The following is a 23,791-nucleotide window of genomic DNA, read 5'->3' as shown; positions in this document are numbered from 1 at the left end:
GTGAGGCTGGAGTAGACGACTCAAGTTGTCCGCCAAGACATTGTCCTTCCCCTGAATGTAGACAGCTTTGAGGAAGGTGTTGTGGCGAACCGCCCAATCCCAGACTCTGAGAGCTTCCTGGCAGAGGGAGGCCGAGCCCGTGCCCCCTTGCTTGTTGACATAATACATGGCCACCTGATTGTCTGTACGAATCAGGACCACCATGTCGTGAAGCAGATGTTGAAATGCCTGAAGAGCATTGAAGATGGCTCTGAGCTCCAGAAGATTGATTTGATGGAGTCGGTCCGCGCTGGTCCAGAATCCCTGAGTGCGAAGCCCATCCAGATGTGCTCCCCAGGCATAGGTCGAGGAATCGGTTGTGAGGACCTTTTGGTGGGGAGGAGAGTGAAACAGCAAACCTCTGGATAGATTCGAAGAGGTCATCCACCAAAGTAGACTCTGCTGAAGAGCAGGAGTGACGATGATGTGTCGAGTCAACGGATCCGACACCTGAGTCCACTGAGATGCCAGGGTCCACTGAGGAATTCTGAGATGGAGTCTGGCTAATGGCGTCACATGAACTGTAGAGGCCATGTGGCCCAGGAGGACCATCAAGTGTCTCGCTGAGATGGACTGGCGAGAAGACACAGACTGGCAGAGATGAAGAAGAGCATCCATGCACTGAGGAGGAAGGAATGCTCTGAGACGTATGGTATCCAAGACCGCCCCGATGAAGGGGAGCGACTGTGTAGGCTGTAGATGAGATTTGGGAAAGTTGATCTCGAATCCCAAACTCTGCAGGAACAGAACCGTGGACAGGGTCGCCGAGATGACCCCCGATGCCGAGGGAGCCTTGATGAGCCAGTCGTCGAGGTAGGGAAATACCTGAAGACCCTGGTTCCGGAGTGCAGCGGCCACCACTACTAGACACTTCGTGAAGACTCTGGGAGACGAAGACAGGCCGAATAGAAGCACTCGATACTGCAGATGCAGATGTCCCACCCAAAATCTGATGAATTTGCAAGAGGCCGGATGAATTGGAATGTGAGTGTAGGCCTCCTTGAGATCCAGAGAGCATAACCAGTCATTCTGCTCGAGGAGGGGGTAGAGAGAAGCAAGCGTCAGCATGCGAAACCTCTCTTTGACTAGGAATTTGTTGAGGACCCTGAGGTCCAAAATGGGTCGCAGGTCGCCCGTCTTCTTCAGAACAAGGAATTACCGGGAGTAAAACCCCTGGTTGTGTTGGTACACAGGGACCGGCTCGACGGCCCGGAGCCGGAGCAAAGCCTGGGCTTCCTGAAGAAGAAGGGCGGACTATGTCAAGTTGGAGGGTGGTCCGGAGAGACCCGATGGAATTGAAGAGAGTATCCTTCCCTGATGATAGTAAGGACCCAGAGGTCGGTGGTGACGGCCTCCCAGCGATGATAAAAATGATGGAGGCGCCCTCCGATGGGAAAAACAGGGGGGAGGAAGAACGAGGCTGGTTATGCCCTTGACGAGACAGTCAAAAAGGCTGAGGAGCCTTAGGGACAGCAGACGGCTGAGACTTTTGCTGAGCCTTCTGAGGAGGCTGTCGCTTCGCAGGAGGAGCTTGCCTCGGCTGATAACGCCGCTGATAGATCAATGGCGGTCGAGAGGGTCGAGACTGCTGAGGCTTCGGCTTCGGCCTAAGAATGGACTGGAAGGACTTTTCATGATCAGACAATTTCTTCGTGACCGTCTCGATGGATTCGTCAAAAAGATCCGCCCCAGCACACAGAACGTTGGCCAGGCGGTCCTGAAGATTCGGGTCCATGTCAATGGTCCGCAACCAGGCCAAACGGCGCATCGCCACAGAGCAGGCTGCTGCTCGGGCCGAGAACTCGAAAGCATCATAGGCAGATTGCATCAACTGAAGACGAAGTTGGGACAGCGAAGCAACCACCTCCTCAAACTCAAACCGAGCCTGGGACTCGATGTAGGGTGTGAATTTTCGAAGCATAGGTAGAAAAAATTCCAAGTAGGTGGCAAAGTGGAAATTATAATTCAGGACTCTGGACGCCATCATAGAATTCTGATAGATGCGTCGTCCAAACTTATCCATGGTCCTGCCCTCGCGGCCCGGAGGCACCGAAGCATACCCCTGGCCAGGATGAGACCGCTTGAGCGAGGATTCCCAGGAGGGACTTATGAGAAAGTTGAGGACCTTCGAAGCCCTTATGATGCACCGTGGGGTACCGAGCATCCAATTTGCCAGGGACCGCAGGGATAGAGTAAGGAGACTCAAAGCACCTCATGAAGGTCTGGTCGAGGAGCTTGTGCAGAGGTAGGCGTAAGGACTCGGCCGGAGGACGAGGCAAGTGCATGGTATCGAGGTACTCCTTGGAGTATCGAGACCCAGCATCGAGGGTAATGTCCATGTCATCCGCCATCTGTCTGAGAAACGAGGAAAAGGACAGTTGGTCCGCCAGCGCCGGTCTTCGAGAAGGACTAGAAGAAGTTAAGGCTTCGGGCTCCACAGACGCCTGTGAGCAACAGGGCGAGTAAAACACCTCGGGGTCCTCGAACTCCGGGCCCAGAGGAGGAGATCCAGCCGAAGCAGAATACCCCATTCGAGGCAATTTCTTCTGAGGTGAGACGGTCGAGTGTCGAGAGAAATGCCTCGAAGAGTGCCTGGATCGATGCCCCTCTCGATGCCTGGAAGGGGATCGAGAATACTTCGGTGAGAATACTGGTCCCCAGAAGCCTCCAAGGAGCAGATAGGACTCGAGGCCGTCGATCGGAGAGGCGGAAGAGTCGGTGCCTCCCCAGAAACCGCCCAGGCTTGATAGGGGGTTCGGAAGAACTCGTCTTGCTTCCTGCTATGCCCAGGACTGGGATGCCTCGAAGGTGGACGCCACACTGTGTCATGGGGCAGGGTAATAGGTTCCAAGGGAGGCAAGTCGCTAAGTGAAGCTTTCCTCGAGGGAATAGGCTCCAAAGGAGGCATATCACTAAGGGAGGCCTTTCTCGAGGGAATAGGTTCCAAGGGAGGCATGGCACTACCCGAGGACCGCCTCGAGGAACTGGACACCGCCCGCCGCTCCTCCCCGCCGAGCAACGAGGTCGAGCGGCGCGGTGGAGGAGGAGGGGGCGGTCCGCCCCTCGGAGCCGGAACTGGGAGGTCACCCTGGATCGAGGCAATCAGCCGGGGTCCCATGGTGGTCATGAGTTCCACAAACTGAGCCTCCAGAATGGACCGCAACGAAGCCGATATGGAGGGATCCGCACCAAAAGGGGGCCCTTCCGCACGGTCTCCGTGCTCTTTCGGTGCCGCGTGCTTCTGCTTGCCAGCCTTCGGCACTTTAAGCACCACCGGTGGAACTGTAGGGGTCGATACCTGTTCCGAGGAGACGGAGGAAGGCACCGGCGCCGAGGTCGAGGCCAAAACCGGCGTGAACGAGGCCGGTTTCAGAAGGCCCGAAGCAGCCGGGGAGGCAGAGGGCTTCGCCGACGGAGTCGAAGCACCAGTTGATGTCGAAGCTGAAGGATCCAACGAAGCTTCCATCTTGAACATGGACTCCCACAGCAGACAGCGGCGCTTAAACGCTCGCGCCGTCAGAGTGGAGCAAGGCCGGCACGATTTCGGAAAGTGATCCGGACCCAGACACTGTAGGCAGCGTCGATGTGGGTCCGTGAGCAAAATCGCGCGCTGGCACTTGCTGCACTTTTTAAAACCAGTGATCGGCCGGGACATAGGCCGGAAAAGCTCCGCCGCAAGGTCGAAGGTGCGGGGCCCCAGCCACGCGGCCGACCCGGTGTCAGAAGAAAAATTTTTTTTTTTGAAAAAAGAAATCAAAGAAAGAAAGAAAAGCACGGGAGAGCCAAAAGAACCCAACCCGCGGCAATAAAGAAGGCAAAAAACAGATTCAATGGGCGCAGAATTGAAGTAAACTTCTCAGCTCCGCGGAAGAAAAAGAACTGAGGAGACACGCCCGGACCATCGGGCGGGAAGGCACTGGCACATGCGCGGTGCGGGCATCTCGAAACTTCTGAGTTTCTTCAAGCAAGACATGCTTGTGAGACGTCCGTATCGGGGCTCTGTCGGATGACATCACCCACTAGTGAGAATACCTGCCTGCTTGTCCTGGGATAATGTAAGCTACAGCATGGGGAAGGGAGGTGTGGTGCCACACTGGAAAATGGTTTGCGTCTTCCTCCACCGCACCCCTCTGCGTTCACTGTGGCACACAGTTTTGGAAACATTGTGATAGGGCCTAGAGCAGTCCAGGGCGGGAGTGTGCATGGCTGAAACAATCACCTAAGCCAGTGGTCTCCAACTCAGACCCTTTGCAGGGCTACATTTTGGAGTTGTAGGTACTCGGAGGGCTTCGGAAAAAATAGTTAATATCTTATTAAAGAAATTACAATTTTGCATGAGATAAAACTCTTTATAGTTTATAAATCTTTCCTTTTGGCTAAATCTTAATAATAATATTGTAATTTATAGCTAAAGAGACATATGATCAAGAAACGGTTTTATTTTACTTTTGTGAGTATGATAAACATACCGAAGGCCTCACAATAGTACCTGGCGGGCCGCGAGTTTGAGACCACTGACCTAAGCTATAGGATACTGTTGTGGACCTGCAAACATATGCCTGCGCCTGAAAGGGAAAGAAAATATCAATATTCTAAATGCCTACTTAAATTATTAAGAAACGATCCCAACACGGCGACAAAACCTTCTAGCCCTCCACACGGCAGACAGAAACGCGTTCGCCCCGCCCCGTTGCTCCGTCAGTCTCCGCCCCGCCCTACCGTCCTATCCCAGCGCAGCACAATTGGTTTCCAGGCAGCGCAGCGGTTGTCTTGCTCGGGAGCCTGCGAGATTTCGCTCTGCTCGCGAGACTTGCCTGTGACGTCACCGCGCATTATTTCCACCCCCGTTCTCTTTTGACAAGCCGCCGCTGCAGGAAAATAAAAGAGGCGCCGTAGCTACCGCCGCTCGTTTTGTGGGAAGCAGCAACGGTAAATGGCAGCGTCAGTAACTAAGGCCGAGGCCAAGCGTCGGGGGTTGGTGGGCGCTGTCTTTTTGCTTTTCCCCTGTGATGGCTCCTTTCGGGGGCTGGGGGGGGACTTATGAGGCCTCGGCTCTGCGCATGGACTTTACCTTTCTCTTTCCTTAGTCTGGTGGTTTGGGTGCTGTGTATAGTAGCGTAGTCAGCTGCAGGATCCCTGCTAGCAGATGCTGTGCACATTTAGTTTAGGGCAACTGGGGAAATGATGGAGCATGGGGGAAAATGGAGAATCTAAAATTGGGCATGGCCGATGGTCTTCCCACCATTATGTATCTTTGGTTTAGTTTCCCTGGCCGAAAAAGTTCATCACAATCTGATTTCAGAAAGATGTATGCCAAAGTTTCTGAAGCGTCAGCATATTCGAGAGTTGTTTATATTTACAAAACTAGTACAGACATAGGTCCATAGTTTGGCATGCTTTGTATCGCTAGGAGTAATTTAGCGATGGTATTCGAAATCAATAGAAGTCACTGGTGGCAAATTGTATTGTTTGGTATTTTTATGTTTTAATTTCATGTACCGTTACAATAGGCAAAACTTACAGGTGTAAAATATCACTTGGGCTATATAATTGGGCTTAATAGAAAATATATATTTTTTTCTATGATCTTTCATTATTAGGGGAAATATGGGAAAGTACAAAAATACAAGTGAGTTTTTTGGCGAGTGAGTTTGACAAGTATTGTTCTGAGCTGAGTTTGACAAGTATTGTTTTTTTAAAGTCATGCTATAAAGTGGCCTTAGCATACCATCTTTTCTGTGCTCTAAAGCCATTTTTAGTGTAGCAGTAAATGGCCGATTTTTGTATTAATGGCCATATGCAGTGCTAATGCTGCAATTAGCTCATAACCATAGAAAAGATTAGTGTGTGAGCCGTTACTGCCACTTATTTTGTGGGTGGTAAGGGTTCACATGCTAATCAGTTAGCAAATGCCCCCTGTATAGTAAAAGTTAAAATAATTGTTTTTACTGTGTGGTGTGTATATGCGTGTTAATCTGTACCGCAGGACACTACGTGCACCCTGTGTTAAGCCCATTTAAGCTGTGGTAAGCAAACACTAGTGTTTACTGCAGTTTGATAAAAGGACCCCTGAATATTAGTTCATATCAGTTTAAAAATTAAAAGATTAGAACTCCTTCAGTGCTTTCCAGTTGTAAATATTGAGCTGTCAAGGTAAGCTTTATTTTTTTTTTTTACCTGTCATTTTCAGTACATATATGCGCTGTTAGTGTCTGGAAGAGGCTGGCACTTGATATCACAATTTGGTGATTGGTGGCAATGCTGCCTTAGTAATAGTGATATGGAGCCCACCGTCAGGATAGTTAACTAGGTAAAGTTAGGGCAGCATTTTTGCTGTTCTGACTTGTTCTGGATAATTTTCCAGTAAGCAGACTGAATATTGACAGTATTGTTGTTAACCTGATCCCTTTCAGCTCTGCTCTCATGCTGTCCCCATACTTCCCTAGCATTGTCTGGTGGATAGGGCAAAGACAGTCTGTAAGGGTATTCAGTGGGGATTGGGGAGTTATCAGCATGGATTACTGTTATTAGTAACTGGGCCTCATTGCATAACATGGGACTTGTGCTAAAATAACCCATTCTAACAGTTGTCCATGTTGATAACCTCCCCCATCAAAATCCCAGGCAGCAGTAGTTAGCTAGTCAGCAGCATCTATTATTGAGATACCATAAGTGCTGTTGAATACTGACATGAAAACGTCCAGTTTTACTGCTTACAGGATTATTTATATATTTGCTTAACCTTGATGGCTTGCTCTTTCAAAAAGTATACTGTAAAGCAAGTTATTCTGGAATTCCAAAGGCTAATAACATAATACAATTGTACACACATTTCATAAAAAGCTTGCAGTTTACTCAAATAAACTATATGGAAAACAACTAGTGCCAAGACTCACATTTATTACACTAGAGTGTTTGGGGAAACTGGCAATTTCTAGTGCCTTTCTAGAGAGCCAAATGTTCTTTAGGCTGCCTTGACTGGAATAAAATTCTAGCAAACTGGGGCAAAATATCTGAAATCCTTATGTTCGGTGGAAGCCACCTGAACCATAGATAAACTGAGAACAGTTAAAACCACCCATTGGAATAACCATAATTACCTTCTTGGAGTATAACTAGACAGCAGTCTGCAAGATACCTAGGCCCAAAATGACCAAAACACTTTGAAGCCAGTAAAAGAATTTGAATATGAAGTTAGTTTTCCATGGGTAGCCAGTGTAGTGCCTCCAAAATTAGGGTGACCTGATCTAAACACTTTTTTTTCTTCTTCTTAGTAGCATCACAGCTATATTTTGGAGGAGCTGCAGATGTGTAGATTTTTCTGAGCCAGACCTTGATCCACAAAATTGCAGTGGTCAGTGTGATGAGAGACTAAAGAATGGACAGCAGTTGCTAGGGGCTTTCTCTCTACTAATAGGCAAAGCTGGCAAATCATGTGTAGACATGCAACAAAACATCCCCCTTCCCACAAGCTTTGAGCACTGAAGAGATCTGTGCATTTGATGAAAACAGATCAGGCCTACTGGGCATAATTAAGCTAGATAAGTGGTTCTCAACCTTGGCTTGTGGGACCCCAGCCAGTCAGGTTTTCAGAATATTCCTAATGAATAAGTGGAGGAGACAGGCATGCAAATATGTCTCATGCATGTTCATTAGGGATATCCTGAAAACCCGACTTGCTGGGTGCCCTTGGCCAGGGTTGATAACCACTGAGCTAGATACTTGTGAGTCTGTTTATTTTCTGTTGGCCCTATTGAGGCTGCTGGGCTTGACTTTAGCTCTGTATTTTCTAGTCCATGCTGAATGCAAAGGATAGAGAAGCATAAGAGGGAGTCCAGGGGAGACAGTCTATAAAGGATTTATATATTTGCCGGAAATGTTTATTATCCTAGGACAAGCAGACAGTATATTCTTATATGTGGGTGACATCATCCACGGAACCTGGTGTGGACAGTGCAAAAGTGTACTTTTCACTTTAAACTTTTTCAAGCCTCCAGACTGTCTGAACCAGGCTTGTGCCGTTATCTTCCTACTTGACGTCAGCTTGAGGGACCATCAGTTCTCATTTTTCCGTGGAGCTGAGAAACTGTCTTTTTGGAGTCAGTCCAAAAGCACATCAATCTCTGGGTTGTTTTTTTTTGGTGCCTTCCCAGTATTGTTGTTGTCATCTTTTTTTCTTTTCTTTCATTTTTCTACTTTCCAAGCAGGTCAATTAAATGATTGGCTGGGCAATATTATCTCGCGCTCCTCATCCTACCTAAATTTCAGAAAATTATTAAAAACAAACCTGTTTAACCGATTTGTATCCTAAGACCTCTTAAGCCTGACCTCTTGTTTCCCAAGATCTCTTATGCCTTCCTCTGTATCCTGCTCACCTATATATATTGTACCTATATATTGTACCTGTATCCTGCTTACCTGTATAATTTGTATCTATTTTCACTGATTGTACCTATTCGCTGATTGTCCAGCCCTTCTTTGTTGTAAACCGCCTCGAACTACTACGGCTTTGGCGGTATATAAGAATAAAATTATTATTATTATTTATAAAATTTTGTTTTTTCCCACTTTTTGTGTTTGGGCCTTCTACCTTGACTATGGGCAAATGTTTTAAAACAGGTGTTATGAGACATTCTGGGGATGCCTGTAATCAATCTTGCTTTTTTCAGGCCAGGAGTATCAAATTATTTTTTTCGGGTACAAACTTACTCGACCTCCCTGGACTATTGAGTCCTTTGATCTTGCATCAGCAGTCTTTCCTTCCATGTCTAAACCTTTTAGTGATTTTAAGCAGTGCACTTGGTGCAGCAGGACCATTTCAGTCACTGACCCACATAATTGGTATCTTCAGTGCTTTGGCCCTGCTCACCATTCACATTCTTGTAAGCACTGCGCTACACTCCAGAAAAGATCATTAAAGGCTAGACAGTTCCAATTAAAAAAGACTATTTCTACCAACATCGGGAGCATCGACATCAAAAGCATGGGCCTATGCCCAAAGACCATCTCCGTTATTGCAGCCGGCACCAACATCGACATCCTTGTCAATACCATCAGAGACACCCAACAAACAAGCTAAGAAGCATAAGCATACTTCTCCTAAGCATGCCTCGGCATCGCAAGTGTCCATGCCATCGACACATTCCAAGCGTCAGCTTATAGTGGCATGCTCTCCATCTCTGCAGGTGTTGTCTCCTCCAAGGCGTGCCTTGTCATTGAGGTCACCAATGCCTAGACACCCTGTGTCACCTTCTGTACTGATAACATCGACGGTGTCTTCACTTCAAGAACAGATAAGGGAAATTCTTAAAGCAGAGTCTGCTTCCATGCTGTTTAAAGCAGACAGCTCAAGCCCCTGGAGTGACACAGCTAGTACCAGCCCAGTTCATCAAGAGCCAGATCTCGGATGCCACGTCAGCATCACTCGATGTCCAAGACAGCATCACCCTCCAGACATAGGATGTCTTCCTCTAGGACTACATTGTTTCAACCTAGGTCAATTTGACGCGCTATCAGGGAACATACAAATGTAGAGATCAAAAGGAATCTGTTATGTCAATACATAACAATGATCTTTAAATCAGAATTTATAACTTATTCTCAGCAGGTACTTATATTATGTAAGATCTCAGTTCAAAAAGGCACCTACAAATATTTGTGGCTTCAATATTTTTTTAAAACCCAATCTGGTAGTACAAAATTGCAGGACACCTGGCTGAGCATTCCAAAGTTTCACACCACCCACCGATAACATAGCCACACCAATCCTGGAATGAGAGATTTCCATCCTCCCATCCAAGCATACTTTCATGTTATTTTCCAACCTCAAGCTCCTCCTTGGCTGATAGATTTCAAAAGATCCTTTCAAAACAGCAGGAGATACATGATACAAAATCTGATGTATCATTGACAAGACTTTAAAATGCACTCTTTGCTGCATTGGTAACCAGTGCAACTGTTTTAAAACTGGTGTTATATGAGACATTCTGGGGATACCTGTAATCAATCTTGCTGCAGTTAATCAACATCTGCAGTGCTCTCATTTTCACTTCTAGGTATAATGCATTACAATTATCGACCCTACTCAAAATCAGTGCCTGCACAACACTGCAAAAATTATAAGTTGGCAACATTGGTTTTAATCTATATAACATTTTCAACTGCATATACCCGACCTGGATTGTTTTCATTATTTGCTTTTCCATGGTCAAGCAGCAGTCCAGACACATCCCTAATATATTTAGCTCCTTTTTAACTACCAGACATTCCCCCATCACAGTGACATTTTTTATCTCAAAATTATCCTGTTGGTTTTTCACAATCATCACCTCTGCTTTGTTCACATGTGCTCAGAGATGTGTAGCCCTGCCAAGGACCAAAGTCCCTATAGCAAGACCCACCAACCAATCATTGCATATGTGATAAAGTGCTAGTGGAATTCTCTTAAACTGTGCATTCACCATATACATCAAAGTTAAAAAATATATATTTTCACCTAGTATCGCTTATTTCTGAGGGTCCCCATACAACCACATTTCGGAATCTTTTTCAAGGAACCTGAAAAATAGTGTTATAAGCTGAATTATAAGTACCGGTACTATTTTGTTTAGCTCCCTTTTACGTGTTCTGGTCTTGGGTGGGTGGTTGAATGGGGGGCTGGATGGGTGAGTAGGTGGGGAAGGGCTTACTGGTTGTTTATGGAAATTATTTGAGCCATGTATTTGCTGTTTCAGTTGTTCTTGCTATTATATTGCTAGTTCTCATATTGGTTGTATCTGTTTTCTTGTGCTCAATAAAAATGATTTAAACATAAGTACTATTTTGTCAGTATATGCCAAAAGAATAAGTTATAAATTCTGACTTAGAGATCATTGTTACGTATTGACATACTAGATCAGTGGTTACCAACCCTGTCCTAGAGGATCACCAGGCCAATTGGGTTTTCAGGATAGCCCTAATGAATATGCATTGAGCAGATTTGCATGCCTGTCACTTCCATTATATGCAAAACTCTCTCATGCATATTCATTAGGGCTAGCCTGAAAACCCGATTGGCCTGGTGGTCCTCCAGGACAGGGTTGGGAATCACTGTACTAGATCGTGTCAATAACATGTGAGATTTCGGAGTGTTTCATGACACTCCCCTGGGCATCATCGTTAATGTTTACTACCATCTTGACATTCATCTATCTTGGCATCGACAATACAGACACTTCTCTCCAGCATCATGCATTGGAGACTATGACTGATCTAACTGGCCATTCTTCTTCAGTGGGTCCAGACCTCTCAGCTAATGAGACATATGGTATTTCTTCAGATCCATCCCTTCCATTCCCTCCACCACTACGCAAGAGATTGCACCAGAAAGCCTATTATTCACTAAATTTATTGGCAAATGGGGCAAGCCTTGCCTATTAAGATGGAATCGGAGTCTGAACCAAGGGCAGAATCTTTGATGCTTTAGATTACAAAGAACTGCCAAAGGACCGCCTTAAACTTCCTTTCCACATTTGGTTGAGACACAGTGTTCAAGTATTGGGAAGCTTCTTTATTAATTCCCGAGACTCCACAAAAACTGAATTCCATGTACAGAGTGCAATCCTGCCCAGTATTTGATAAACCACAACACCAGTCACTCCTACTAGATTCTGCTTTAAAGAAGGTTAATAATTCCAGAACTTATGCCAGAACACCTCCAGGCAGAGAAGGACGTGCTTAAGATAAATTTGGTCGCAGGCATTTTCAGAATTGCATGCTCACAAGTAGAATTCTGAGCTACAACTTCCATATGACTTTTTATATGAAGTCACTAATTCAACAACTAGCTAAATATGAACAGTTTATTCCAACAGACAAATTAGAAGATTTCCAGCATATTTCTAATGATCTCCTGGAAAAAAGAAAGTATATGGCAAGGTCAGTTTTTGATGTTACATCAAGAGCATCAGCCTGGTTCAGAGTTTCTGGCTAACATCATGCTTAAGTGAGGAACACTTCAGGGATATACTAGAGGAAGCCACCCAAAAAATTATTAGGCATGAGCAGTCAATGAACTGTTGGCTACAAAATCATCTAAGCCTCAAACTACAAATGCTGCTATAAGGAGGGCAACAGGAAGGGAGTGGTGAAGGAGGAAAAAGAGGTGGCCGACAGACTAAACATGTTCTTCTCGTCGGTCTTTACAAGAGAAGACACATCCAACATGCTGGAACCGGAAAAAATCTTCAAGGGGGGATCAATAGGGAAAATTATCATGCATGGAGGTAAGCCTCGAAGACGTACTCAAACAGATAGATAGATTAAAAACTGATAAATCTCTGGGCCCAGACGGAATCCACCCTAGAATACTGAAAGAGCTCAGAGACGAGTTACTAAGGCAGATTTGTAACCTATCCTTGAAAACGGGGGTAATCCAGAAGGACTGGAGGATAGCAAATGTTACACCTATCTTCAAAAAGGGATCGAGAGGCGACCCAGAGAACTACAGACTGATGAGCTTAACCTCAGTTCCGGGGAAGATGGCCGAATCATTGATCAAGGAAAGTATCAATGAGCATTTAGAAAAAAATAATCTGATGAGAACAAGCCAGCATGGTTTCTGTAAAGGAAGATCATGCCAAACAAACCTACTGCATTTCTTTGAGGGGCTAAGCGAACAATTGGACAAGGGTGATCCCATAGACATCGTATATCTGGATTTCCAAAAAGTCTTCGACAAGGTACCTCATGAGCGCCTACTAAGAAAACTGTGGAGCCACGGAGTGGTAGGGGAAGTGCACAGATGGATCAGGAATTGGCTGGCGAACAGGAAACAGAGGGTAGGAGTTAAGGGACACTACTCTGACTGGAAAGGTGTCACAAGTGGTGTCCCATAGGGGTCAGTGTTGGGACCGCTGCTGATCAATATATTCATTAATGACCTGGAAACAGAGATGAAGTGTGAAGTTATAAAATTCGCAGACGGCACAAAACTCTCCAATAGGGTCAAAACTGTTGAGGAATGCAAAGAACTACAAAGAGACCTGAACAAACTGAGTGAGTGGGCAAAAAGATGGCAGATAAGCTTCAATGTAGAGAAATGTAAAGTCTTGCATATAAGGAAAAGCAACCCGATGTACAGCTATATGATGGGAGGGAGGGTACTGGAGGAAGGCAACCTAGAAAAAGACTTGGGGGATATTGGTAGATAAAACAATGAAGCCGGCGGCGCAATGTGCAGCGGCCTCAAGGAAAGCGAACAGAATGTTGGGCATTATCAAAAAGGGTATCACTACCAGAACAAATGAAGTTATTCTACCACTGTATTGAGCGATGGTGTGCCCGCATCTGGAGTACCAATACTGGTCACCTTACCTTAAGAAGGATATGGCGACACTCGAGAGGGTCCAGAGAAGAGCGACAAAGATGATAAAGGGCATGGAAAACCTTTCATATGCTGAAAGGCTGGAGAAGCTGGGGCTCTTTACCCTGGAAAAGCGGAGACATAGAGGCGACATGATAGAGACTTATAAAATCATGAAAGGCATAGAGAAGGTGGAGAGGGACAGATTCTTCAGACTAGCGGGGACAACAAAAACAAGAGGGCATTCAGAAAAATTGAAAGGAGACGGATTCAAAACGAATGCTAGGAAGTTCTTCTTCACTCAGAGGGTAGTGGACACCTGGAATGCGCTACCAGAGGAGGTGATAGGACAGAGTACAATATTGGGTTTCAAAAAGTGATTGGATGACTTCCTGAAGGAGAAGGAGATTGAAGGGTACAGATAGAGGATAACTATACAGGATAATAAATGAATAGGGAATAAACGATTTAGGTGAAGGATCACTTGCAAGTCATGGACCTGGGAGGCTGCCGTGGGAGTGGACTGCTGGGCACGATGGACCCCTGGTCTGACCTGGCAGAGGCAATGCTTATGTTCTTAATGCTAAGCGTACGTCCTGTTTCCTTTGCAAGAGATATACACAACCATCTACCTCTTCCAGGGTTCATACTCAGCTACATTCAAGACAACAAAAGCCACAAAAGATCCAGCCACAGATTCCACAAAAATCCCAATAGTCTTTTTGACTTTCTGATAGCTTAGCCAGCATTCAACATCCAGACCCTCAGATTCTGCCTATAGGGGGTTGTCTCATTCACTTTCTTCAGTGATAGGCCCTAATAGCATCTGACCGCTGGGTCTTCAACATAATGAGATAAGGTTATTCTCTTCACCTCTGAAGAATACTTCCAAACCACACACCAAGAGTCTTATTTCAATACTCATCAAACTACTTTTCTCCATCAAGAGTTCTTAGCCCTTCTCCAGCTCAACACCATGTAGAAATACCTCTGCCTAGGAATTCTACTACCACTCCTAGAGGACAATTGCTCTCTAGATATCAAGGAAGCATACACACACATTCCCATCCTTCCAGCCCACAGGAAATATCTTTGCTTATGGGTAGGCGCATACCATTTTCGGTACAAGGTATTTCCCTTTGGCCTGGCATCAGTACCCAGAGTCTTTATGAAATGCTTAGTAGTGGTGGCTGCAACCCTCCGCTTGTCAGGTTTCCATGTATTCCCATATCTAGATGATTGGTTAATCAATGCCCTCACACATTTGAACAAGCTTGCCAGGAGATACATTTGATGGTATGTCTCCTAGAATTTCTCGGCTTTGCAATTAATTATGGGAAATCTCATTTATAATCCACTCAAACTCTAGAGTTCATTGGAGCACTTCTGGACACAATTAAGACTTGTTCCTTTCTACCACAACAGAGGCTCATTACTCTGATCCACATTTGCCAGATGGTTTTCTCTCAACAACATATCACTGCCAAATGATGTGTCTCTTAGGCAACATGGATCTACAATACACATAACTTCATTTGCCCGTCTGCTTCTCAGGGAACCTCAGTGGGCTCTCTCCACCTAATGGTCTCTCGCTACCAGTCTCCTATATCAACATCTACAAGTCACCTCAACACTTTGTCAGTCCCTTCAGTGGTGGTTATCTCCAGTCAATATTTCCAGGGGCCTTCTTTTCCACACCCCACCACATCAAAAGGTACTAACAAGAGATGTGTCCTGCTCGGTTGGAGAGCCTACTTCGATGGCCTCCATACTCGAGGAACCTGGAATTTTTAAGAGAAAATGCTTCACATCATTCTCCTAGAGCTTTGAGCAGTACGCAGTGCTCTATGCACATCCCAAGATCGCCTTCTAAATCAAATGGTTCTCATCTGTACAGACAACCAAGTAGCCATTTACTATATAAACAAGCAAGGCAGTACCAGGTCTCGCTGCCTATGGCAGTAGGTGATCATATCTGGTCGTGGGCAATACCACTTAACATTTTCCTGAAAGCAGTTTACCTGGCAGGGAAGCAGAATATCTTGGCAGGCAAGTTGAGCAAAATTCTACAACCTCAGCTGTGCTACGATGCATTTTCAACAGTTGGGGAACCACAGAAGTGGATCTTTGTTTCCCCCTAGAATCACAAACTTCCGATCTTCCATTCCAGAATCTACACTCCCAATCGCCTAGAGTCCGATGCCTTACTCCTCAATTGGCATCACAAATTTCTGTATGCGTTTTCACCAATCCCTCTAATCGAAAAGATTCTATTCAAATTACACCAAGAGCTAGCCACCATAATACTCATAGCACCTTGGTGACCACGACAATCATGATTCCCTATCCTTCAACTCAGTGCATGGGAACCCATCGAACTTCAACACTACTGACTCAGAATGAAGGATCTCTTCTCCATTCCAGTCTAAGCTCATTAGCTCTCACAGTATGGTATTTCTCTCTCAATCAGTGAATGCTTTTACTTTGCACCAAAAAGAGAGCCCAAGAAGGCCTCAATGACGAGACAGTGCTACTATCAATAAAGTGAACTGTATACCCATGGCTGAATTATTGACATCTCATCCTCACGACTCCTTTGTTGTGCCTTTACTTTGTCTGCACCAGTTTTAGCTATCCATTGAAACCTTAAGAAAGCCTTTCACCGCTTTAAGTGGACTTGCTTCACTGTTTGGTGTAATCTTCAATCACAGGATCCAGTCATATGCCCTCTCCCATCAGTCCTGTACTATCTTTTACACCTTTCCAACTCTGGTCTCAAGACTACTTCTATCAGAGTTCATTTCATGCATTACTGGATAAGAAACCTTTAACTATACATCCTTTGTCTCCAAATTCATGAAGACTTTTCTATAGTAAATCTCTAGTCAAGATTCTGATCTAGGACAATTCATCGCGGCCGAGTCAGCATAGCTGTTTCATCGCTGACTAGTCCACAGCAACACCTGACCTCTTGCGGGGGGGCTATGCCCCTCTCAAGGTAGGCATGCCCCCTGCCCCACATACCTCTTAAAAAGATTGCTGGCTGAGCAGCATCTTCCACTTCCTGCTCACGCCAGCTTTGGCTCCCCTCTGACGTCATGTCCTGTTCTCGCAACTAGGAAGTGACATCAAAAGGGAGCCAAGGTTAGCCGAGCAGAGGGTGGAAGATGCTGCTCGCATTGGTAAACTTTTCAAGAGGGGGATGGGGAGAAAGAGAGGCACTATGACCGGTGGGAGAGGGATGGGGAGGAGACAAGGTACTGGGGGTGGTGGGTGGAGAGGAAGAGAGGCATTGGTGGGGGAGGGTGACGGAGAGGCATTGACAGGGGGGTGGTTGGAGGAGGAGAGGCACCAGTGGGGGGTGGGGAAGGGGAGAAGTTCATCGAGGCTGTCGTGAAGAGGACAATTCATCGTGGCTGTTTTCATTGCAGCTGTGATGAAATGGCTGCAATAAATTGGCCCATTCCATCTAGATTCCTCCAGTTGCTTGGGATCTTAATGTTATACTTTCAGCTCTGATGAAGCCTCCATTTGAACCACTGGCTACTTCATCTGTCAAACACCTCACATGGAAAGTGATATTCTAATCTGCAGTACTTTGGCTCGAAGAGTCGGTGATCAAGCTCTGGTGTCAGATCCACCTTACACAATGTTTTACCATGATAGAGTGGTTCTCTGTACACATCCAAAGTTTCTCCCAAAGGTAGTCTTGGAATTTGATCTCAACCAATCTATAGTTCTCCCTGTCTTCTTTCCAAGACCACATTCTTACCCTGGTGAAGCAGCACTTCACATATTAGACTGTAAACTTACTTTTGCTTATTACTTAGATCGGACCAAGCCTCACAGGACTTCTACACAGCTGTTCTTGTCATTTGAGCCGAACAGCCTGGAGCCCCTATTACTAAAAGAACCCTCTCCTTTTTGCTAGCGGACTGTATCGCTTTCTGCTATGCTTAGGTTGGGCTGACGCTGGAAGCTAATGTCACTGCACTTAAAGTTTGAGCTATGGTGACTTCTGTAGCTCATGTATATTTCACTCCTTTGAGGACAGCTGTAAAGCAGCTACATGGTCCTCAATTCATACATTCACATCCCACTACTGTTTGGAGAATCATTCTAGACGGGATAGTCAGTTCAGCCAAACAGTTCTACAGAATTTAAAATGTTAACTGTGGTAGATAAATCGGTTTAGCTCAGTATAGTTTCAATCTTTATGAAATTGTAAGCATAGATTTAAAAAACAAAACCTTCTATAGTCCTGGTTTCATTTTTAAATGGAGAAATAAACAGGGTTATGTAGTAAAGCTGTAAAACCAGGACTCTATTTCAGTCAAACAATATGTTTGCAGAAAACAGTCTTTTGTTTATATTAGCTATCAGCCAGAACCACAAATGAGTACATATCTCATATTATGCAAAAAAGTACCTTCATGCTGTACATACAGAATAACACACCTTGTCTGTCATAATATACACAAACATCTGAAATCTTACATGTTTCAAACAGGTCTTCCTAGTCACTACTAAAGTTTAAGAAAAAAATTTGCTGCTGTAGAGGGATAAAACTTAGTGTTCTAAATCTAAAAAAATAAATAAATGACATATCAGCAGCTTGTGACTTCCCCATCCCTCCCCCCAAAAAATCCCATTTTGTGCGGGATTTCCAGTCTGGTGGAGTTCTTTCTCACATTGGCTTTGACTTAGGGGCTCATTTTCAAAGCACTTAGACACACAAAGTACTATAGATTTCTATAGGACAATAGAATATTAGTAGATACATGGAAAACCCTAAAATGTGTGAATAATTTAACACCTATTCCAGTTCATAAATCAACTTATCAGACCCTATGGCTGAACTCCAAGATTCAAATTGGCGGATATAAGGTCATCTGGAAGTATTTGATGAAGGCAGGTATACGTACTTTGGAGGATGTTATTTCTGATGGTAAGCTGCTTGATTTTTCACAATTGCAACACAAATTTGGTCTTAATAAATCACAAAATTATAGATGGTTGCAGTTGAAGCAGGCCATTCAGGAAGGGTTCCCTGAATGGAAAAATCTTAGAAATCAGTATAGTTTGCCGCCCTTATGTTTTCAGGTGGACTTCCTGGGACACCAGGCCGCTCAGTGGTATAAATTAATATCTGGATTTTTGAATAAGAAACCAAAAACTGGTCTGTGTGACATTTGGAGCATTGAGATTAAGCATCAGATTACTACGTCTCAATGGTCACAAATTTGGGCTTGGAGGATGAGATGCAGAGTGTCCGCGTCTATGAGACAAACTTGATTTTTTCTGTTACATAGAGCATTTTGGACCCCAGTTCGTTTACAGAAGTTAGATAGCTCTAAGTCTAATAGATGCTGGCACTGTCATCTTGAAGCTGGGACATTAAATCATTTGCTTTTCTATTGTCCATTGATAATTGCTTTTTGGAAATCAATTTGGGGTCAGATAAATAGCTTGTTGGAAAATCTGGTTGCATTATCATATGATACTGTGTTATTTGGTACATCAATGAGGGCTAAGAGCCAAATATCTTCTAATAACAAGCTATTACTCATTATGACAAGGGTTGCCATACAAGATATTATGAAAAATTGGGATCGTTTGAATTATAGCTTTTGGTGGAACTCTCTATGTCACATATTTAAAATGGAAAGGGTAATTACCATGCAGCAGGGGAATTTTAAGAAATTTCAAGATATTTGGGAGCCATTAACAAAATACTGTAATGAATGAATATCATTTTTCCCTTAAATATGCACATCCAAGGTGGGGGGAGAAGGGTGGGAGGGTATTTTGGTTTTCTTATGAGTGCAAATAATGTGGAGAGGGGAGGGTTATTATATGTCTATGTTTGATGAAAGTTATTGATTAGGGGGGAGGGATATGAAATCTGAATTAGATTTTAATAGGATATTAAGTGATATATTTAAGTATAAATTGATGCTATATGTTGTTGCACTTATTGTAAGTCTTAAAAATGAATAAAGAATATTTAAAAAAGAAAATGAGCCTCTTAATAACATGGAACTTATATGAAATGTTAAAGATGCCTATATGCCTTTATAAAATTGACATCCAGAACTAACTTTAATAGTGTAAATGCCCACACTAAAATTTAAACCTGCTCCAAATATAAAGTAGGTATAAAGGTGGTCATGCTCTCTATGTATGTACACATATTTTATGAAATATGTAAGTACGTTGCAACTCCATCCTTGATTTTTCCCAATCTGTGCCCCTTGTAAAGCCTACACAAGGTGTATATTCTTCTTTGCATGTGTTTGGCTGCATGGCTTTTATAAAAGCCCTTTTTGACATGTAAAACAGGCTTTACATGTGTAAAAAGCTTTATAAAATTACTCCTTCACCCCCAAATTCTGTAAGGGCATTAAAAATTGGTTGATTCTTCTTCAGGGCAGATCTGATTTCACAGCCGTATCTGGGTGCTGGAAAAAAATCAGCGCTAAGCATTATTCTGTAAAAGCAGGGTTACCATATGGCTCCAGAGAAACGAGGATGGATTAAGACATCCGGGTTTTACTTCCATTGCTTTCAATGGAAGTAAAACCCAGATGTCTCGTTCTAGCCTCCTTTTTCTGGATCCATGTGGTAACCCTAGTAAAGAGTAATGCTGCTCGATTCACTTCAGTGAATCAATTCAAATGATTTGTTGTCTGAGAAAATCAGACTCACCAGTTCAGGGACCTTCCCTCTGCTGTGTCACTGATGTCATGGCAGAGGAAAGCCCTAGAAGGGCAGGCTGCGAGTAGCCCTCTCGGAGCGATGCCACTTCTGACCGGCCGCTGTCGCTGCTTTAGGAGGCCTCGGAGGTATGTCAGGTCTCATAGTGGGAGAGGGGGTTCTTCTGCACAGGGGGGATGGTGGGAGGGATGGAAAGCTGCTGCACAGGGGAATGGGTGGGAGGGAAGCAAAGCTGCTGATCAGGGGGATGGGAGGGGAGCAAAGATGCACATGGGGGGAGAAAGGAAGAATTGGGGTGGAGGAGAGGGAGGGAGAAATCTTATATATGGTGGAGGGGAGGGAGACATGCTTGGAGAAGAAAGAGGGAGAAATGTCGGACATAGGGTGGAGGGCAGGGAGAGAGAAAAAAATGTCACAAATCATAATGAAGGGAAAGATGCTGCATGGAGGGGAATAGAGAGGTTTGACCAAGGGCACAAGGTAGGGAGAGAGAGAGATGGTAGATTGTGGGAAAGAAACAAATATTGAATATGGCCATGGAAGGTAGGAAAAAATAATTTTATTTTCAGTGTATCCTGCCAGACAGCGAATGTGAGCTAGGACCTAATGGAGAGAGGAAAGTCTTTTTTGTTTACCCCACAGCGCCTTAGAGTGGGGTAGGTGGAAAGGCACCAACATAAACCCACCAGGATGTTTGGAAAAAAAATACCTGATTGGGCAGGAAAATGTTTTTCCTGAATTGGGCAGCACTAGTAAAGAGCAGGTATCCTTTATAGCAGGGGTGTCCAATGTCGGTCCTCGAGGGCCGCAGTCCAGTCGGATTTTCAGGATTTCCCCAATGAATATACATGAGGTCTATTTGCATGCACTGCTTTCATTGTATGCTAATAGATCTCATGCATATTCATTGGGGAAATCCTGAAAACCCGACTGGATTGCGGCCCTCGAGGACCGACATTGGACACCCCTGCTTTATAGAATATCGCCTAGTGCTGATTCCTGTGCCTAACTATAGGTGTTAGACTGTGTGCACACCTTTTGGAATGCCACGGACATATCCATGGCTTCACCTCTTTTTGAGTTATTTGCTAGTAGAGTTGGGCACCATGCCTTGTAGAATATCATACAGTCTGATACATATGCAAATCCTAAGCGATGTCAATTAGCCACCACAAAAAAACAGGGCAAATCCTATGGTGCAACAAGCCAAAGTCGACAAGGTATCAATAAATAATGTTCCAAGTACTTGAGATCCCAGATGGTAGCATCTTTCTGGTTCTACTTCTTGTTGACTTTGTCAATTAACTTTAATAATTGGTTGTTAGCATCTAGTTATTAGTAGTTAAAGGCTTGTTAGTCAATTGTGTATGTGCGCCCAAATTTAATAGAATCCTGGAGTATGTGACTGCAGTCCAAGGATAAATATGTTTGTCCACTCTTCAGTTAACTCATTGCCTTTTAAAAATATTTTCTGGAGGTCTTGCCTTTCTTCGTAGCAAATCACATGGAAAACTGCTTGTTTTATGTTCAAATTTATAAAATAACACCCTCGCAACCTCAAAACATCTAAACCAAAACAATGGTCTAGGAAGGTAGAAAGCTCTCTATAAACATTTGTGTTTCTGTGTGATGGGGATATTTTTATAAAGGTTTACCACATATAAAATCTGTCTTATATACAGAAAAGACCTTTCGTAAACTTGCATGGTGATAAATGTATCTATCTATCCCATACCTTTTATTTATTTAATATCTCAAAAGCAAAGTGCATCACTACCTGCAAGGTGAGTCGGCTTGCCTGACTGACTAGTCACATGACATGCCCTTTTACCACACTCCTGCCCCAACTATTTCCCATGAAAATATGAAAGTGCAGAAACTTTTTGAAGAGCCCTTGTATATATAATTGTGAACCTAAAGAAAAAAAAACCCACACCAAAATGTTTTTGTCATATCTTCCACAGAACTCTGCCGATTCTGTTTCCCACTGCGCCACATTATGAATTGTTGCTATGGGATATTTGCAGAAGCAGATGATAGTTTGTAAATAGTCTCTGTATCAAAATGGGTTACATTGCAGAAGACCGAATTCTGATAAAGAACTTGGTACTGCTAAAAGATTACAGCAGTCAATGATTGTTGAAAGAGTTCCCACAGAAGGGTTGAAACAAAAATGGCCTTGATGTGCTATATGCAAGATCCAAGCAACAGGAACTTTAGATCGTAAGCCAGGCAGCGGACGACCATACTCGATTGGCACACAAGAGCACATTTACGTTGTATGTAATCTTGTACTGAGCCAGGAGGACATGCCACAAACACCCCAAACAACTTACTAAATAGCAAGAGAAGCAGGAATAAGCCAGACAACTGTGGTTAGGATAATTTATGATGATCTGAAATTAAATTGTCTTAAAAAGCATCGTGCTCAAGAGTTAACTTTATACAACAAAGACACACGCTTGAAATGGTGCAAGCAGCTTTTGACCAAGTAGCCGGAGCACATTGTCGGCTTCATCTGGTTTACAGATGAAAAGATGTTTATAGTAGCTCCTCCAATTAAAACACAGAATGATCGCCTGTATGCGCCTTCAACAACGCTGAAGCATGAGGTTAATGCCAAACGTCTACTACAGACCCAGCCGACCTTCAATCAGTCAGTCATGGTGTCGGTCGCAATCTTGAAACTTGGATTCACAGATCTGTTCTTTATCGATCCTGGGGTTAAGATCAATGGCACATACTACTGGGATGTCCTCTTGATGTAGAAGCTGTTGCCATTGATCTGTTGCATGTCGGGAGACTACTTTATCTTCCAACAGGACAACGCCCCAGCAGATCAGGCAAAGACACCGTAGAACTGGTACATCGGGAGACTCCAGACTTTATCACAGCTAAACTCAGATGACTACCGGATCTGGGGGCTGATACAGGAATGCATCTACTAGACAGCGATGTCCGATGTCGAAGATCTTAAAACAGCGCCTCATCTCTGGGCTGAACTGAAGCAGAGCTTCATTGACATGTCCATAGATCAGTGGTGGCCAAGGCTGAGGGCATGCCTTCACGCAAAGGGAGCGCACTTTGAATATCTGCTTATTTGAATCATTACTTTTTGAATTTACATTTTTCTGTAAGATATGCCATAAAACTTTTTGGTGTGTTTTTATTCAGGTCACAATTCATTTTCACAAGGTAGTGTTGTGATGCGGTGAGAGATATTTACATTTTACATCAACTTCATTCAGGACACGACACCCAAATTTTCATAAGAATTGGACAAGTTCTGTGGAAGATATAACAAAAAAACATTTTGGTGTGGGGTTTTTTTTGTTGTGGGGTTTTTTTTTTTGTCTCGATGTATTTTAGACAAATGCTTATTTTGTTCTTGGGGCAATGAAGCGTAAAGTGACTTGCCTAGAGTCGCAAGGAGCTACAGTGGGAATCAAACTTGCAACCTCAGGGTGCTGAGGTAGCTGCTCTAACCACTAGGCCACTCCTTCACTTCCCCATAAATAAGACACTGTCTTGTATTCATTTTGGGCCCAAAAAAGGCACCAGATCTTATTTTCAGGGTAGGTCTTATTTTTTTTTCATGTATAATGATAAACTCTCCCTTCCTCTCCTCCACCCCAATTCTTCCTATTTCCTTTCTCTCCCCCACATGTGCAGCATCTTTCCTCCCCTCTCCCT

The 23,791-nt window shown here is 44.2% G+C and overlaps 1 protein-coding gene across 4 annotated transcripts in view; it reads left to right on the top strand.

The window, feature by feature from the left end:
* The first annotated feature begins 4,829 nt into the window (after positions 1-4,829).
* HERC1 (HECT and RLD domain containing E3 ubiquitin protein ligase family member 1) overlaps positions 4,830-23,791 on the top strand; it is a 423,490-nt gene continuing 404,528 nt past the window's right edge. For all 4 annotated transcript variants that reach the window (XM_033919754.1, XM_033919753.1, XM_033919752.1 and 1 more), the window contains exon 1: positions 4,830-4,968. The gene's annotated coding sequence lies outside the window, so the exon portion shown is untranslated. The remainder of the gene's footprint in view (positions 4,969-23,791) is intronic.

This window comes from Geotrypetes seraphini, chromosome 14, assembly GCF_902459505.1.
Source record: "Geotrypetes seraphini chromosome 14, aGeoSer1.1, whole genome shotgun sequence".
NCBI classification, from domain to species: Eukaryota; Metazoa; Chordata; class Amphibia; order Gymnophiona; family Dermophiidae; genus Geotrypetes; species Geotrypetes seraphini.
This window is presented reverse-complemented; position numbering and strand designations above follow the sequence as displayed.